The following is a 19042-nucleotide window of genomic DNA, read 5'->3' on the forward strand; positions in this document are numbered from 1 at the left end:
TAAATCCCTCAACTTCCCCTGGAGCTTTCCACTGCTGTTTGTTCAAAAACTTGCTTTTCCCCTGTTCTTCAGGCTGGTCTTCTGTGGGAGGGGTCTGATGTGCTGTTTCTCAGCTGTGTGTGCCTTTGCAGCCAAACCCCGCCCCCTGCTGGTTGTTGGGCTCCAGGGACCTGGTGAAACTAGTTGGAAAATCAACAATGGCTGTGGCCTAGGTTTTAAGCTCTGGAGTCAGCTCCCCACTTGTAACTCATGCAGTCTCCCAGTCTGTACTGACCTAGATGCTCCTGGGGTGACATACATGTGCTGATTTGCACATCTTGCACGGTGCCCAGCGGCTGGAGAGTCCTCACTATCCTGTGCCCTCCCCACTTCCACCCATTCCAGGGGGAGTGCAGGAACATGGGCTCCGTCTGCTTGGCACCCTGGGACCAGGGGCCTGTGCTGCTGGAATCCTGCTCCCGGGGGCGTGGCTCCCGCAGGGAAGGGGGCGCAGACCCCTCCATCCGGAGCCACCCGCCTGACCAATGGGCTTCACCCAGATGTCCTGCCAGGTGCACGCTCCAGCCCTTTAAGGAGATTGGTCCACAGTTTGTGGTGTGCTTACCCCCGGGGGCACTTTCTCTATTAGTGACTCCAGGAAACTGGAGGCTTCACTGCCCCTCCTGAGATTCTGCCTGATTTCCCTGCTAAGCACCTTTCTGTCCAGGGAGAATCTGGTGTGGGTTTTTATAGTTCTCGCTGCTTCTCCAGGGCTGGGCTTTCCTGTCCAGGAGGCTTTTTTTTTGCCGGGCTTTAGCCTGGCTCCTCGCGGTGCTCCTCCCCTAGTTTATTCTTTTTTTTTTCTTCCTTCCTACATTGCTAGAAGCAAAAACCCTTCTCTCTGTAGCATTCTGGCTGTTCTCTCTTTAAATCCCAGGTTGAATTTGTAAATTTTCAGGATGATTTATCTAGGTAAGTTGGTGGGGATAGGTGAGTTGAGGACCCCTACTCTTCTGCCATCTTGCCCCGCCCCACTATTTATCATTCCTTACTTTATTCTACGATTCATTTTATCATGTTAAACCTCAAAATACACACCCACCCACACCCTTCCCACACACAAGGGAGAGGGGAGTGGTGCAGAGAACAGAGGAGTGATATTTTGTTATTTTTATTTAAAGTCTAAAATAATACATACTTCTCTGCAACCAAGTTAGCAATAGATGTTATAGCTCTTACTCTTGCCATTCTAATGAATCCATAATACTTTACTGATACTTTATCTTCCATTTCCCTGACTACTAGTGAATTTGAATATCTTTAGAATGTACTTTGTCCACTTTGGTTTGATCATTTTTAGAATCACCTTTGTAGTCTCTATTTTTCTCATGAGTTATTTATATAATTTTGTCAGTTTATAACATTGTTTACTATAGATAATATATATTATTATTATAGAATTTATAGATATTTATTATAGACATTAGTCTTCATTTTTCTTCATTGATGTATTTTCCTCAACTCTCATTTATCTATTGGGTTTTTTTGCAATTCCAAAATTTATAAATCTTTATATGGCAAAATATATTTGTAGTTCCTTTTATTTGTTCTCCTCTTTCTATATTGGTGAAAATTATCTTCTCCATGAGGTAATTTTTAACAGAGAGAAAAAACAAAAGCTAGTCCTAAGTAAATAATAAAGAATCATCAAGTCCTAAACTCAGGGCATTGTGATAATCAAAGGTCTAGCATCCTAAAATGTGTTGGCAAAGATTCCCTAATTTCCCTCAAAATAAAAAAGTTGAAAATAGAATGTATTATAAATCTTGTATAATGTAGTTGCTACTTCCTACAGTTTTAGACTCAGAGAGCTTCGATTCTGATTCTTACTCTACCACTTATATAGAACTTTTATAATCCCATGGAATATAATTTTTCTCAAGGGTAAAAAGGGACATTAATTAGAATCTCCTTATAGGAAAATGAAGCATGTAAATTGCTTAGTAATATATCTACGGTTGTATAATACATATTCATAGAGCTTTACAACTATCAAAATTTTTCAAACAATGATGTGTATATATCTTTAACTTCTTTTAGGCAATATGAACACAAGGTAAATGAAACCAATTCAGTACAAAATGTTCAAGACAAAAAATAAATCAATATGTTAAGTATCATCCTCTTATCAATAGAAACAGTCAATTGATAGATTATTTTATTTTCCTGCTGATATTTTCATTTACAGAGCACTCAGAATTTACATGTATTATACACAATATTAGGCATTTTATTAAATAGCTTATATTGTCAATTATTGCAGTTAATTAGGAGTCAAGTGAAGACAATTCAAATAACCAGAAAAAAAAACAAAGAAGGAAGCTGCAAAATTATTCATTGTTTCTTTTTTAAAGATGTTATTTATCTATTCATGGAAGACACACAGAGAGAGGCAGAAACATAGGCAGAAGGAGAAGCAGGCTCCCTGAAGGGAGCCCAATGTGGGACTTGATCCAAGGACCCCAGGATCATGCCCTGAGCCAAAGGCAGATGCTCAACCACTGAGCCACCCAGACACCCCATTCATTGTTTTTATTCATAGAAAGATGTTGTTTGTAAAACTGAAATCCACCTCAGAGAACTTTACCTTATACAAAATTAGCTAATACACAAGCTGAAGTTAAATACATAGGGACTATAGAAATGTAGGGACTCTATACATTTTCCCCTGAAACACGTTTCATGATAAAATAAAACAAGTAACTCCTTTTCCTATCCTGATCTTCTTTCTTCATTTCCAAAATGAGGAATTTAGCTAACTGATGTATAAATTGAAACTGGTGTGAATAGCATAGAGGAAAGTGTTTTGTGTTTTCTAATGGAGTCTGAGAGAAGTAGGCCATATGTCTGCCATTATCTGGGATGGAAGAGAAATTGAATACCCCTAATGAGGTAGCATAGGTGGCTGAACTAGTAAAACACAAGAGGTAAAATTAGCATTAAATTAAAATTATTGTCTTATGAAATCTTCCGTAAGGAAAAGATAAGGGAATTATTAGGTACTACTATGATTTCTAGAGCTTAAAAAAATAACTTTTGAGGTGTATTTACAATATATACTTATGGGGTTGCTTGGCTGGCATAGTTGGTTAAGTATTTGACTTGATTTCAGCTCAGGTCATGATCTCCAAGTCATGAGGTTGAACCCCATGTCTAGCTCTATGGTTAGTGCAGAGACTGCTTGAGATTCTCTCTCCCTCTCCCTCTGCCCACTCATGCTCTCTCTCTATCTCACTCTAAAATAAATAAATAATTTATATATATATATATATATATAAAGGTCATTTTTTCAATCATTACTTGATTTGACCTATTTTAAAAAGCCATAGTTGCTGTAATTTAGAGCAGTATCACCATATTTGAAGATAAGATATTCAAGTACCAAGGAAATAAATTGTCTAGGCAAACATAGGCACATATTAATGTGATTCTGCATTTGGTGGCTACTTCAAAATCTCTAAATAAATATTTGTATGATTACATCTCAATTTTACACATTTCCGAATAGGTGAATATTTTGTTCATATGCACCATCTCTTCTCCTCCTCTTTTCCTAATATGGTTCTATCTTTGTTTTTAGTTCCTTTATTAATTATCTTTGTAACTTTAAATATTTTATTTGAAATTTTTTCTTAGTGCTCTTATTACTTTTCAGTTCTATCCTTTTTCTCTAGTTCTTTTATTTTTTAAAGATTTTATTTATTTATTTATTCATAGAGACAGAGAGAGAGGCAGAGACACAGGCATAGGGAGATAGGGAGAAGGAGGCTCCATGCAGGGAGCCCAAAGTGGGACTCAATCCCAAGACACTAAGATCACACCCTGAGCCATAGGCAGACGCTTAACAACTTAGCCACCCAGGCATCCCTAGTTCTTTTATTTTATATTCTTATTTAAATATTATTGAAATATAATATATGTTATTCTCAAATTTACCTCATAGTTATTTGATAATTTTATAAATTACAAAATGATCACCACTAGTTTCCATCTATCTAGTCTAATTTCCATCTATCACCAAACAAAATTGTTACAATATTTTTGACTATATTCCCTATGCTGTATATTACATCCTCATGACTTAGTCACATTAAAACTGGAAGTCTGTAAGTCCCTTTTGCCTATTTCACCCATCCCTCTACCCGCTCCCTTCTGTCAACTAACAGTTTGCTCTCTATAACTATGAACCTACTTCTATCTTGTTTTATTGGTTTATCTCTTTTTTTTAAGATTCCACATATAAGTAGAAATCTTATGTAATATGTCATTCATCTCTTTTTGACTTATTTCACTTAGCATGTCCTCTAGGTCCACACATGTTGAAACTGACTTCTTTTTTATGGTTAAGTAACATTTCACTGTGTATGTGTGTGTGAAGTCTTCTTTGTCCAGTTATGGACAAATGGACACTGAGGCTGATTCCATATATTTGTTATGATAAATTAAGCTGCAATAAACATAGGGACATATCTATATTTTTGAATTAGTGTTTTTACATTCTTTGTATAAATAGTGTGAAGTGGAATTTCTGGATCTTATAGTAATTCAACCTTTAATATTGTGAAGAACTTCCATACTGTTTTCCATAGTGGCTACACCAATTTACATCTTGACCAACAGTGCCCACGGTTTTCTCTCCTCCACATCCTCCCAAACACTTGTTAATTTGTTGTTGTTTTGATTATAGCCATTCTGACTGATGTTGAGTTGGTGTCCCATTATAATTTTGATTTGCATTTCCCTGATGATTAGTGATATTGAGCATTGCTTTCATCTGCTGTGGGCCATCTTGTATGACTTCTAAGCCTATTCAATTGCTATGCCATTTTTAATGCTTTTTTATATTGAGTTGTATTGTTATATTGTTTTATTGGAAACGCATCCAATAAAATATTACTAATATCAATGTGAAATAGCTTAGTGCCTATGTTTTCATCAATGTTTTATGGTTTTGAGCCTTATGTTTAGGCATTTAATCAACTTTGAGTTTATTTTTGTATTAACTCTAAGAAGGTGGTTCACTTTACACTATTTATTTAAAAGTCTGTTTTTCCCCCCATTATATGTTCTTGCCTCCTTTATTGTAGATAAATTGACCATGGAAGAGTGGATCTATCTCTGGGCTATCTATTCTGCTTTATTGACCTATGTGTTCCTTTTTGTTCTGGTACCACATAATTTTGATTATTATAGTTTTGTAGTATAGTTTACAATCAGGTAGCATATGATACCTCCAGATTTATTCTTTCTCAAGATTGCTATGGCTATTCAGTATCTACTGTAATTCTCTTCAAATTTTAGTATTATTTGTCATAGTTGTAGTTCTGTAAAAAATGCCATTAGTATTTTATAGATATTCCATTGAATCTTTAAACTGCTGTAGGTAGTATATTCTGATGATATTAATTTTTCCAGTCCATGAACACAAAATAACTTTTCATTTATTTGTGTTTTGTTTAATTACTTTTATCAATGTCCTAGTTTTCCAAGCATAAGTGCTTCACCTCCATGGTGAAATCTATTCCTGGGTATTTTATTATTTTGATATAATTGTAAGAGGATTGTTTCCTTAGTTTTGCTTTCTGATAATTCATTTTAGCATATAGAAATACAACATATTCTGTATATTATTTTTTATCCTGTAAGTTCATTTAATAGTTTTAAAATATTTTTGGTAGAATCTTTAGAGTTTTCTGTATATAATATCATTTACAAATAGTGAATATTTTACTACTTCCTTTTCATTTTGGATAACTTTTACTGGTAAAGTGGCAATGATAAGTTTGGGAATCTGATCTTCCAAAAGTTTCTGCTGCTCTATCGCTGATTCTACAATGGCTATAGGCAGATCACCCCGCCACTGGAGCTGACCCATTCTGTGGCCAAAGCAAGAGCATTGGCAATGGATTGCTGACATTCTTCCTTGATCATGTCTTCCCAGTAGGTAGCATCAACATGGCCATAGACACTGGAACTCCCAAAGCCCCCAGTGGCAAAGGACTTCTATACCATCATACCCTCCAAGAGCACTGAGTACACCTGCCCTCCTTCTTGGAAGTCCCAGCCCACAATGATGATTCCTACCATCAGATCTTCTTCGTATCAGTAACATATCTCCTTAAAGAGGCTGGCTGCCTTATGTACCAGCAAAGTTTTATTCAGCTTGATACTGTGGAAACCAAGCTGATGGGTGATAGCATCAGCTACAGACTGGGTATCAGCTGCTGAGACTGAGCAGAAGGAGAAAATACAGTCATGAATAGGAGTAAGCTTGTCAGTCACTCAATTGGCAATGTAGGACTTGGTTTTTCTGGAATTAGCCCCTAGAACCACATCCCAGTCAAATTGCTTGGCCATGATAGTGGTCCCTGTGGAGACTTCTTGGCTTTCCCACTGTGGGGTAATAGCCTCTGGACCACAGGCTGGTGTTGTCTGCTCCTCCAGTGGCTACTAGGGTGGTTGCCATCTTCCTCCTCTACTACAGCCACTGATCACATAATGTTTAATCCTTCATTGCTTTAATGTGGTATATCATATTGATTGATTTGCATATGTTGAACCATCATTGCATCTCTGGAATGAATATCACTTTATCCTGTATTATTCTTTTAATGTATTGTTTAATTCAATTTACTAATATGTCATTGAGGATTTTTACATTTATATTCATTGGAGATATTGGCCTGATTTTTTTTTTTTGTAATTTCTCTGGTTTTGGCATTGGAATAGTACTTGCCTCTTAAAGGAGGTTTGGCCGTGTTCCTTTCTATTCCATTTTTTAAGAATAATTTGAGAATGATAAATATTAATTCTCCTTTAAAAGATTGATAAAGGGGAATCCCTGGGTGGCTCAGCAGTTTAGCACCTGCTTTCAGCCCAGGGTGTGATCCTGGAGTCCTGGGGTCGAGTCCCACATCAGGCTTCCTGCATGAAGCCTGCCTCTCCCTCTGCCTGTGTCTCTGCCTCTCTCTCTCTCTCTCTCTCTCTCTCTCTCTCTCTCTCTCTTTCTCTCTCTCTCTGTGTGTGTGTCTAATGAATAAATAAATAGAATCTTTTAAAAATAATAGATTGATAGAATTAACCATGGAATTAATCATGACTTGGACTTGTATTCATTAGGAATTTTTTGTTGATTACTGATTTAATTTCATTACTAGTAATTGATATATTCAGATTTTCTATTTTTCATGATTAAGTCTTAGGAGATTGCATGTTTCTGTAAGTTTATATTTCTTCCAGATTGTCTAATTTCTTGGCATGTAATGATTCAAAGTATTTTCTTATTTTCTTTTTGTATTTCTGTGTTATTGGTTGCAATTTCTTCTCTTTTATGCTTTTTTTTAAAAAAATGATTATCCTAACTTTTTTCTAATGAGTCTGACAACAAATTTGTCGATTTTTGTTCATTTTCCCAAAAAAATAGCTCCTAATTCTATTGATTTTTTCTATGTATTTTAGTATTCGTTTTATTTATTTTTGCTTTGATCGTTATTATTTACTTCCTTCTATTAACTTTGGTATTTGTTCTTTCTGTTTTCTTTTCTAGTTCCCTTAAATGTAAAGTTAAGTTCTTTATTTGAGATTTTTCTTGTTTCTTAGGTTAGGCTTGTATTGCTATGAACTTTTTCTCTTTAAAGTGCTTTATCCCAAAGATTTTGAAATTGTATGTTTCTATTTTTATTTCTCTCAGGTTATTTTTATTATTTCCTCTTTAAATTTTTCAATGACCCATTGGTTGTTTAATTACATGTTGCAGGGATCCCTGGGTGGCGCAGCGGTTTGGCGCCTGCCTTTGGCTCAGGGCGCGATCCTGGAGACCTGGGATCAAATCCCATATCGGGCTCCCGGTGCATGGATCCTGCTTCTCCCTCTGCCTATGTCTCTGCCTCTCTCTCTCTCTCTCTCTCTCTCTCTCTCTCTCTCTCTGACTATCATAAATAAATAAATTTTTTAAAAAATTACATGTTGCATAGTCTCTATGTATTTTGGGGTTTTTTTTCCCAGCTTTCTTCTGGTAATTAATTTCTAATTTTATACCACTGTTGTTGGTAAATGTGCTTGCTTTCAGTTTTCTTAAATTTATTGAGACTTGTTCCATGACCTAAAATGTGATGGATACTGGAGAATGTTTCATGTGCACTTGAAAAGAATGTGTATCTTGTTAGTTTTAGTGTAATGTTCTGTATATATTAAGTCTATTCTATTATAGTGTGTTGTTAAGGCCAATGGCTTTTTTATTGAATTTTTGTCTGGATGATTTATCCATTGATGGAAGTGGAATATTAAATTCCTTTGCTATTTTATATTGCTGTTTATTTATTTGTTTCTCTTAATATTTGCTTAAATATTTAGGTGTACCTACACTGGCTGCAAACATGTTTACAAATGTTATGTCTTCTTGTTGGATTGACCTTTTCATCCTTATGTAATGCTTTTATTTGTTTTTTATTAGTTTTGTTTTATAGTCTGACATGAGTATTATTATCCTACTTCTCTTTGCATTTCTATTTTCATGATGTATCTCTTTCTCAATTCCTTCATTTTAGTTTATTTTATTTAAGTTTGAGTTGAGTGTCTTATAGGCAGTATATAGAATGATTTTGATTTTTTTAATCCATCCAGTACCTTCTATGTCTTTTGACTGAAGAATTTAATTATATCTAAAGCATTATTAATTGGTAATACTGCCATTTTGTTCATTGTTTTCTGGCTGTTTTTGTTTTTCCTCTCTCTGTTACTTTCTTCTTCCCTTTCTTCTCTTGTGGTTTGGTCATTTTCTTTAGGATTATGTTTAGATTCCTTTCTCATTGTCTTTTGTGTATTTAGTAAAAGCTGTTTTTGTTTTACTGCTTTCTGTTACTGTGAGATTCATATAAAATATCTTAGGCACGCTACAGTTTCTTTTAAGTTGACATATATTTTATATACATTCCAAAGCTTTATATAATTACTCATTCCTCCCCCACAAAATTTTGAAGACACACTTTAACATCAGTTTATGCATTCCTTAGCTAATTATTGCATTTTTATTTTTTTTTATTTTTTATTTATTTATGATAGTCACACACACAGAGAAAGAGAGAGAGGCAGAGACGCAGGCAGAGGGAGAAGCAGGATCCATGCAGAAAGCCCAATGTGGGACTCGATCCTGGGACTCTGGGATCATGCCCAGAGCCAAAGGCAGATGCACAACAACTGAATGCCCCCAGGTGTCCCAGATAAGTTTCTTTAACACTTCTCTTAAGGCTAATGTAGTGGTGATAAACTCCTTTAGTATTTGATTATCTGGAAAACAACTTGGGAATCTTTTAATTTTGAATGATAACCTTGCTAGGTAGAGAATTCTTGGTTTGCAGTTTTCCTCTATCAGCATTTTGAATATGACATGCTACTCCTTTTTGGCCTATGTTTCTCCTGAAAAATCTACTGATAGCCTTATAGGGTTTCCCTTGTAAGTAATAAATTGCTTTCCTGTTACTGCTTTTAAAATTCTCTCTTTATCCTTAACTTTTACCATTTTTTAAATGTCCCACTGTGCTTCTTGTTGGTTTCATCTTATTTTGAACACTTGGGGCTTCCTGGACCTGTATATCTGTTTTCTTGGCCTTGATTTCTTGATATATTTCTATGGCTCTTTCTCTTTCTCTTCTCCTATTCTGCTTGATATTGTCTCGGAGGCACCTTACAGTATCCTCACTTCCTTTAATTGTTTTTTTTCCCCTTTTGCTGCTCTGACTGGGTGTTTTTCATTGCATTGTCTTCTAGTTCACTAACCTATACTTCTATTTTAACCATTGTTCTATTGAAACCCTCTAGTGTATTTTCCAGTACAGTTGTAATTTGTTTGACACTTTCTTATATTTTCTTTATACTGTTTTTTTTATTTATTTTTTATTGGAGTTCAATTTGCCAATGTATAACATAACACCCAGTGCTCATCCCATCAAGTGCCCCCCTCAGTGCCTGTCACCCAGTCACCCCGACCCCCCACCCACCTCCATTTCCACCACCCCTCATTCGTTTCCCAGAGTAAGGAGTCTGTTGAAGTGCTCACTAGGTACATCCATTCTTCCCCCAAGATCAGTGAGCATCTTCATGACCATTCCTTTGAATGCTTTATTAGTTAACATGCTTATTTCTATTTCATTAAGATTTTATTTTGGGGATTTGCCTTATTCTTTGGTTCAGAATGTACTCCTCTATCTCATCATTTTTCCTGTATTTGTTTTGTATTAGGCAAAATGGCTACCCCCTTCAGTCTTGAAGGAGAAATCTTGTGTAGGAGCCGTTCCGTGTGGTCCAGAAGTATAATCTTCCTTGGCCACCAGAACCAGGTACCCTATGGGTGTACCTCTTGTGTTTGAACATACCCATGGAGGCCACAGTTGCTGCACAGAGATGGTGGAGCTTGAGGCCTTTAACTCAGCCATTTATAGCTCAGCCCCTGCACAGGGAGAGAGTAATTTGAACCACTTGCTCATCTCTTGTAGCTCAGTCTCTGTGTGATGTGGAGTAAGTAGGGCTTGGAGCACTCATTTATTCAAGTTGAGGCTAGTCTGCTGTATAGGGAATGTGGTTCTAAGGGCATTTTCCCAAAGTGATTTTGGCTCAGTCACTACACAAGTTGGTTAGGGCTCAAGGCACTTGCTAGCCCAGTTGTGGCCTTTCTACTCCATTGGGATGGCAGGATGTGGGGCCTTTTTTCAGCTTCATTTTGGATTTGTTTCTGTATGGGTAGTGCTGGGCTTGGGGCACTTGCCCAGCCTGGTTGCGCATTGGTCTCTGCATGGGTTGAGCAAGGCTTGCACACTCACCTGGCCCTATTATGACTTGGGTGGTCTGTATGGTGAGTGGAACATGGGGCATTCAGATGTCCTAATTACTGTGTAGGATGGACAACACAAGCCCTCTGGTGTTAGCAGCCTAGAAGGAGAGCATGAAAAATGGTTCCCATTGCCCTTTTCAGTAGCAAGTTAAAGTGATATTGAAAAAATGACATCGTCCAGGGATTCTGTCCCATGATAAAGTTCCAGCAGGTTTCTGCTTCTTGGGAAGCTGCTTAAAATTAGTAAATGGGTCTTTGTTACTTCTCAATTTTTTGCTTTGATGCTGAATAGCAGGACAATTGGGTGTGCACACAAATCCTTTATGAGTAGAATCTTTGTTCTCTATAGTTGTATGATTCTCCTGGTCTTAATTTCTATTGATTTTCAAAAGTAGACATTTGGCAGAGATCATCTCTCCAGTGTCAGCTCCCAAAGCTTGGATGGCTGATGAGATATAATCTCTTCACTCCTCAAGGGACAGATTCATACTTTTGGGATTCCTCTTAATTGTTACCATCTGTGGCGTAAAGTCCTGGGCAAAACCAGGACTTTATCTATCTCCTTTACCCTTCTTGATGTGTCTCTTGTCTTGTTTTGGAGGCACTGTATGGTTATCAGGTCCTTTTTAGAAGAAAATTGTTCCATACATATCTGTACATTTGTTGTGTTTATAGGAGGAGATGAATTGAGGGTCTACCTATGCTGCCTTATTGAACATTCCTCTAGTTCTTCTTTTAAGAGTATTATTTTAATGGTCCCTGTAATGATATTACCAAATACTATGGTTTTGTTTACACCCTCATCCCCTTTTGACCTCTTGCATTCATTGGAGTGTGTCTAGTCCCTTAATTTCCCTGAATTTCAACTACTACGGTTTTCTTTTTTTTTCTTTTTTTTCTTTCTGACTAGTATATATCTATCTGCATTTCTGGCATTTCATCCTCCCATGTCCAACTCACGTTGTTTATGGTGTAGTTCTTGGTTCATTTCTTTCACTCTTCTCTACATACTGTCCCTAGAAGAATTCATCTATTATTATGGCTTCAATTTTCACATCTCTAAAGGTATATCTATGAGAAACAGACTCATAGCTATAGGGAACAAACTGATGGTTACCAGAGGAGAGATGGGTGGGAGAATATGTTAAATAAGTGACAGAGATTAGGATTGCACTTGCTGTGATGAGCACTGAGTGTTGTATGGATATGTTGAATCACTATACTGTACACCTGAAACTAATATTTAACAGTATGCTAACTAACTGGAATTTAAATAAATTTTTAAAAGAACAGAGAATTCTCTTCTTTTGATAATAGCTATCAAAAACAGAAAATGTCACACTTTCTCATTAAGTCAAGAAACATTAAGATTAAGAATAAGATTAGGGTACATCAAATACATCTTTATTTCTTCTTTTTCTTTCACAACCTTTGTTGGATGTGGTTGATTTAAAAAAAATCTAAAATATGACCACGTCTTATCAACTATGCTGCTACCAACTTGGTCCCAACCCCTCTTATCTCTCTCCTGTGGAAAGTATCCATCACATCATGTCATTTCTCTGCTTAAAACTTTCAATGAAGGGATGCATAGCACCTTTTGGGAGTGATTGAAGTGTTCTGAATCTTGATTGTGGCAGTAGTTTGATGTGTGTGTGTGTGTGTGTGTGTATCAAAACTCAGCCAAGTATCCATTTAAATGGATGCAGCTTATTGAACATCAATATAATCAATAAAGATTAAAGTATGGTTAGTAGTTCAATTAAATCTAAGAGAAAAAACTAACTTGCAAAAAAAGTAACAACTTCTAATATTTCACCATGTCAGCCAGAATAAGTGTCAAAATTCTTACAATTGTCAACAAAATCATAAATAATTTGACTTGATGTTCTCTTTTTTCAAGATTTTATTTATTTATTCATGAGAGACACAGAGAGATAGAGAGGCACAGACACAGGCAGAGGGAGAAGCAGGCTCCAAGCAGGGAGCCCAATGTGGGACTCAATCCCGGCTCTCTAGGATCACACCCTGGGCTGAAGGTGGCTCTAAACCACTGAGCCACCCAGGCTGCCCTTGGTGTTCTCTTTGATCTCATCTTATTTTCCTCCTCATCAATCTGACCCAGTCCCTTTGGCCATCTTGCTTTTCCTAGAACATCCCAGCAATATTATCTAGGTTCTGCCTTGATATCCCCCTCTCCCTACAATATTATTTCCTCAGATTTCCAAATGGCTAATTCTTTCCTTCAAATATTTGCTCAAATGTCTATTTCTCAAGGAAGCTAATGTAACCATACTATTTAAAATTGCAACAATCTCTACCTCCTGCACTCCAATTTTATCTCATCTATTTTTTTTCTATAGAATTTGCTACCTTCAATTATATAATGTAATTATGTTTACTGTGTATATCCTCTGGTAGAATGCAATATCTATGACATCAAAACTCTTAATTTTGTTTACTAATATATCTGAAATTCCCAAGATAGTGGTTGGCATTCAACATTTATATAATAAGTAAATTAGTATGACATTTTTTAGAAAATTAGCAAGAAATGAATCAAAGAATTGCTGGGCAGTTTTAAAAATCCAGATGACACTAGGTAGTATAATTTTTATTGTGCTCAATTCATTCATCCAAAGAGAGTGCAGAGAGCTATCTGTCAAAAAGCTATCTATCAAGGTGATATTTGACCTGGTCATGAAAGATAAGAAATATTTTGAAAGGCAAAGATAGTGGGGAAATTTCTCTCCAAGAAAATCCAACTAGTTAATGAGAGAGCCAGTCTATAAAATTACATCATTAGATACAAAGTAACAGTATGATATTTAAAGATGATATTAACTGAAGTAAAACAAAATTTCCAGACAGAATCCCAAGTGAATGGTGAGAGAGACAGAGGGTTGGCCACTGACAGAAGCATAATGAAAGTCTAAGGGGCATAAAAGCAGCAGAAGATTGTGATATCTCTAACATGAGCTTTTTAAAAAAATACTAAACTATAAATGGAAAGATGAACCAACCTCTGATTTTTTAATAGTGTTATTTTAGACTATTCTTTCTTGTCTATTGTATAACTGTGTTGCTATGCTGTTGCTTTGCTATGCTTCAAATATGCAACTACTCTACTTATCTCCCCTAATTCACCATTAGTTTTGATTTCTTATTAACATTTGGCCATCAGGAACGAACTCAACTTCCAAGATTCCCTTCCTTAGACAATGTTTCACTTTCTGGAAAGTCCCAGAAACTCAAAACCCTTTCCTGCATGGAAAAAACTCTACCACTTATTTTTTCCTGAATTATTGTAATAATTTCTTACTAAGTTATTACAAAGTTAATTTTGATTACTATCTTAGTTCAGGTTGCTATGACAAATATCATAGACTGGGTGGCTTAAGGAAGACATATTTCTCACAATTTGGTAGACCATCAGTGCACAATTATGGTACAAGAGCGGTGGACTTCTGGTAAAGGACCTCTTCTTGGCTTGTAGACACCATTTTCTTGACATATTCTTGCATGGCATAGAAAGAGCTCTGGTCTCTTTATTTCCCTATAACGGCCACAATCCCAACATGAGGGATCCATCTTTATGACTTCATCTGAACCTAGTTACCCACTAAAAGTCTCTACCTCCAAATACCATTACATTGGGGATTAGGGCTTCAAAATGTGAATTTTAGGGGAACACAAATATTCAGTTCACAGCAGTTTCCCTTCAAGTGTTAACTTGAAGCATTTACAAATCTAAAAGCCAAGGGGCACTGGGTGGCTCATTCAGTTAAGGGCCCTACTCTTTGTTTCAGCTCAGGTCATGATCTCAGGGTCCTGAGATTGAGCCCACATCAGGCTCCATGCTCAGCATGGGTTCTGCTTGCCCCTCTCCTCTGCTCCTCCCACCACTCTCCATTTCTCATAGATAAATAAAATCTCTAAAAAAATTATTTAAAAAATTTATTTATTTATTTTTTTCTCTATTTCATGAAAGACAGAGAGAGAGGCAGATACATAGGCCGAGGGAGAAGTAGGCTCTGTGCAGGGAGCCCAATGTGGGACTAGATCCTGAGACTCTGGGAACACACCCTGAGTGCAAGGTAGATGCTCAACTGCTGAGCCACCCAGGTGTCCCTAAAAAAAATTCTTAAAGCCAAAATATACATGAATTAATTTAAAATGTTTGGATTTGGGGTAATGTGAAATGCATTTCTAGTGCATCTCCCAAATCACAATATATAGATGAAAGTTATCCCACCTATATTTAAGGCTTGGCACAGTTAATACTTCATCCTAAATATTTGGGAAGCATCATGATGTAGAAAAAAAAATACTGAACTGTAAATCAAGAGTGTTAGTGATAAGACGTATTTCTGAGAGTAAAATAAAGATACACATAACAAATGGCCAAGAAACAGAAATGTAATTTATACAGGAGGAAATAAATATGTATAAGAAACAAAATTATTAAAAATATTTACCATGGTTAGTAATCAAAGCAATCCTATGAGATCATTTCTCATATAATAATGAAATAATCAGTGTATGTTCTCATTCATTTGGGGGAATATAAATAATAGTGAAAGGGAATATAAGGGAAGGGAGAAGAAATGTGTGGGAAATATCAGAAAGGGAGACAGAACATAAAGACTCCTAACTCTGGGAAACGAACTAGGGGTGGTGGAAGGGGAGGAGGGTGGGGGGTGGGGGTGAATGGGTGACGGGCACTGAGGGGGACACTTGACGGGATGAGCACTGGGTGTTATTCTGTATGTTGGTAAATTAAACACCAATAAAAAATTGATTTATTAAAAAAAGACCCTAAAAATAATAATGAAATAAAAATTAAATAATGTATACCTAAATTATATAAATATAACAAATTTTATATGTATTATGTTTGTAAAATACCTTACATATATATCTTACATAGAGCTGGTGAGGCTTTAGGGATTGTGGCACATTTATTTACTGTTGACTGCAAAAGAGGAATAGCGTAAACTGTTTAACCTTCTATGAAGGAAGAGTCATAAATGGGGCAATACTATCTGACTCAGTAATCCCATTATTTTAAATGTATTGTAATAAAGATATCAGCAGAAGGAAAAGCAAACTCTAGGAATAAAGACTGCAGTACTGTCTGTAACAGAAAAACTTTGGAATTCAACTAAATGTATGGACTGGGAAAATAGGGGGGAGGAGGGGCAAGATGGCGGAAGACTAGGGTCCCCAAATCACCTGTCCCCAACAAATTACCTAGATAACCCTCAAGCCATCGTGAAAATCTACGAATTCGGCCTGAGATTTAAAGAGAGACCAGCTGGAATGCTACAGTGAGAAGAGTTCGTGCTTCTATCAAGGTAGGAAGACGGGGAAAAAGAAATAAAGAAACAAAAGGCCTCCGAGGGGGAGGGGCCCCGCGAGGAACCGGGCTGAGGCCGGGGCGAGTGTCCCCAGGACAGGAGAGCCCCGTCCCGGAGGAGCAGGAGCTGCACCAACCTTCCCGGGCGGAAAGGGGCTCGCAGGGAGTTGGAGCAGGACCCAGGAGGGCGGGGATGCCCTCGGGCTCCCGGGGACACTAACAGACACCTGCGCCCCGGGAGAGTGCGCCGAGCTCCCTAAGGGCTGCAGCGCGCACGGCGGGACCCGGAGCAGCTCGGAGGGGCTCGGGCGGCGGCTCCGCGGAGGGGGCTGCGGGGCGGGAGCGCGAATCCAACAGCGCAGGCCCCGGAGCACAGGGCGCCGGGACACAGCCCAGGATCCGGCCTCCCCCGGGACAGGCAGAGGCCGGGATGGCCCAGGACAGCAAGGACGCTCCTGCCCCGAGCTGAGCAGATCAGCGGCCCCGCCCCGGAGCCTCCAGGCCCTGCGACGAGACGGAGCCCGAGCCCCGTAGTTCCTGCAGAGGCTGAATCCAGGCTTCCAGAGTTGCCATAGCAACTGCAGCTGTTCCTCCTGGGACCTCACGGGGTAAACAACCCCCACTGAGCCCTGCAGCAGGCAGGGGCAGAGCAGCTCCCCCAAGTGCTAACACCTGAAAATCAGCACAGCAGGCTCCTCCCCCAGAAGACCTGCTGGACGGACCAGTCCGGGAGTCAGGACTTAAGATCAGGTCAGATACTCCCCGTGTTCCAATACGACTTGTTTTTGGCCACTCTGCACTGAGAAAAATGACTAGAAGGAAAACCTCACCTCAAAAGAAAGAATCAGAAACAGCCCTCTCTCCCACAGAGTTACAAAATCTGGATTACAATTCAATGTCAGAAAGCCAATTCAGAAGCACGATTATACAGCTACTGGTGGCTCTAGAAAAAAGCATTAAGGACTCACGAGACTTCATGACTGCAGAATTTAGATCCAATCAGGCAGAAATTAAAAATCAATTGAATGAGATGCAATCCAAACTAGAAGTCCTAACGATGAGGGTTAACGAGGTGGAAGAACGAGTGAGTGACATAGAAGACAAGTTAATGGCAAAGAGGGAAACTGAGGAAAAAAGAGACAGACAATTAAGGGACCATGAAGACAGATTAAGGGAAATAAATGACAGCCTAAGGAAGAAAAACCTACGTTTAATTGGGGTTCCTGAGGGCGCCGAAAGGGACAGAGGGCCAGAATATGTATTTGAACAAATCCTAGCTGAAAACTTTCCCAATCTGGGAAGGGAAACAGGCATTCAGATCCAGGAAATAGAGAGATCCCCCCCTAAAATCAATAAAAACCGTTCAACACCTCGACATCTAATAGTGAAGCTTGCAAATTCCAAAGATAAAGAGAAGATCCTTAAAGCAGCAAGAGACAAGAAGTCCCTGACTTTCATGGGGAGGAATATTAGGGTAACAGCAGACCTCTCCACAGAGACGTGGCAGGCCAGAAAGGGCTGGCAGGATATATTCAGGGTCCTAAATGAGAAGAACATGCAACCAAGAATACTTTATCCAGCAAGGCTCTCATTCAAAATGGAAGGAGAGATAAAGAGTTTCCAAGACAGGCAGGAACTGAAAGAATATGTCACCTCCAAACCAGCTCTGCAAGAAATTTTAAGGGGGACTCTTAAAATTCCCCTTTAAGAAGAAGTTCAGTGGAACAATCCACAAAAACAAGAACTAAATACATATCATGATGACACTAAACTCATATCTGTCAATAGTAACTCTGAACGTGAACGGGCTTAATGACCCCATCAAAAGGCGCAGGGTTTCAGACTGGATAAAAAAGCAGGACCCATCTATTTGCTGTCTACAAGAGACTCATTTTAGACAGAAGCACACCTACAACCTGAAAATAAAAGGTTGGAGAACCATTTACCATTCAAATGGTTCTCAAAATATACCCTAAAAACTATAGAACACTTCTGAAAGAAATTGAGGAAGACACAAAGAGATGGAAAAATATTCCATGCTCATGGATTGGCAGAATTAATATTGTGAAAATGTCAATGTTACCCAGGGCAATTTACACGTATAATGCAATCCCTATCAAAATACCATGGACTTTCTTCAGAGACTTAGAACAAATTATTTTAAGATTTGTGTGGAATCAGAAAAGACCCCGAACAGCCAGGGGAATTTTAAAAAAAGAAAACCATATCTGGGGGCATCACAATGCCAGATTTCAGGTTGTACTACAAAGCTGTGGTCATCAAGACAGTGTGGTACTGGCACAAAAACAGACACATAGATCAATGGAACAGAATAGAGAATCCAGAAGTGGACCCTGAACTTTATGGTCAACTAATATTCGATAAAGGAGGAAAGACGATCCACTGGAAGAAAGACAGTCTCTTCAATAAATGGTGCTGGGAAAATTGGACATCCACATGCAGAAGAATGAAACTAGACCACTCTCTTGCACCATACACAAAGATAAACTCAAAATGGATGAAAGATATAAATGTGAGACAGTAACTTCTTGCAAGATACATCCACGAAAGCAAAAGAAACAAAAGCAAAAATGAACTATTGGGACTTCATCAAGATAAGAAGCTTTTGCACAGCAAAGGATACAGTCAGCAAAACTCAAAGACAACCTACAGAATGGGAGAAGATATTTGCAAATAACATATCAGATAAAGGGCTAGTTTCCAAAATCTATAAAGAACTTATTAAACTCAGCAGCAAAGAAACAAACAATCCAATCATGAAATGGGCAAAAGACATGAAGAGAAATCTCACAGAGGAA

The 19042-nt window shown here is 37.9% G+C and overlaps 1 pseudogene; it reads right to left on the reverse strand.

The window, feature by feature from the left end:
- Nucleotides 1-215: 215 nt before the first annotated feature.
- Nucleotides 216-6505, reverse strand: LOC129517968 (proteasome subunit beta type-6-like; annotated as a pseudogene).
- Nucleotides 6506-19042: the final 12537 nt, after the last annotated feature.

Source organism: Nyctereutes procyonoides, unplaced genomic scaffold (assembly GCF_905146905.1).
Source record: "Nyctereutes procyonoides isolate TBG_1078 unplaced genomic scaffold, NYPRO_anot_genome, whole genome shotgun sequence".
NCBI lineage: Eukaryota > Metazoa > Chordata > Mammalia > Carnivora > Canidae > Nyctereutes > Nyctereutes procyonoides.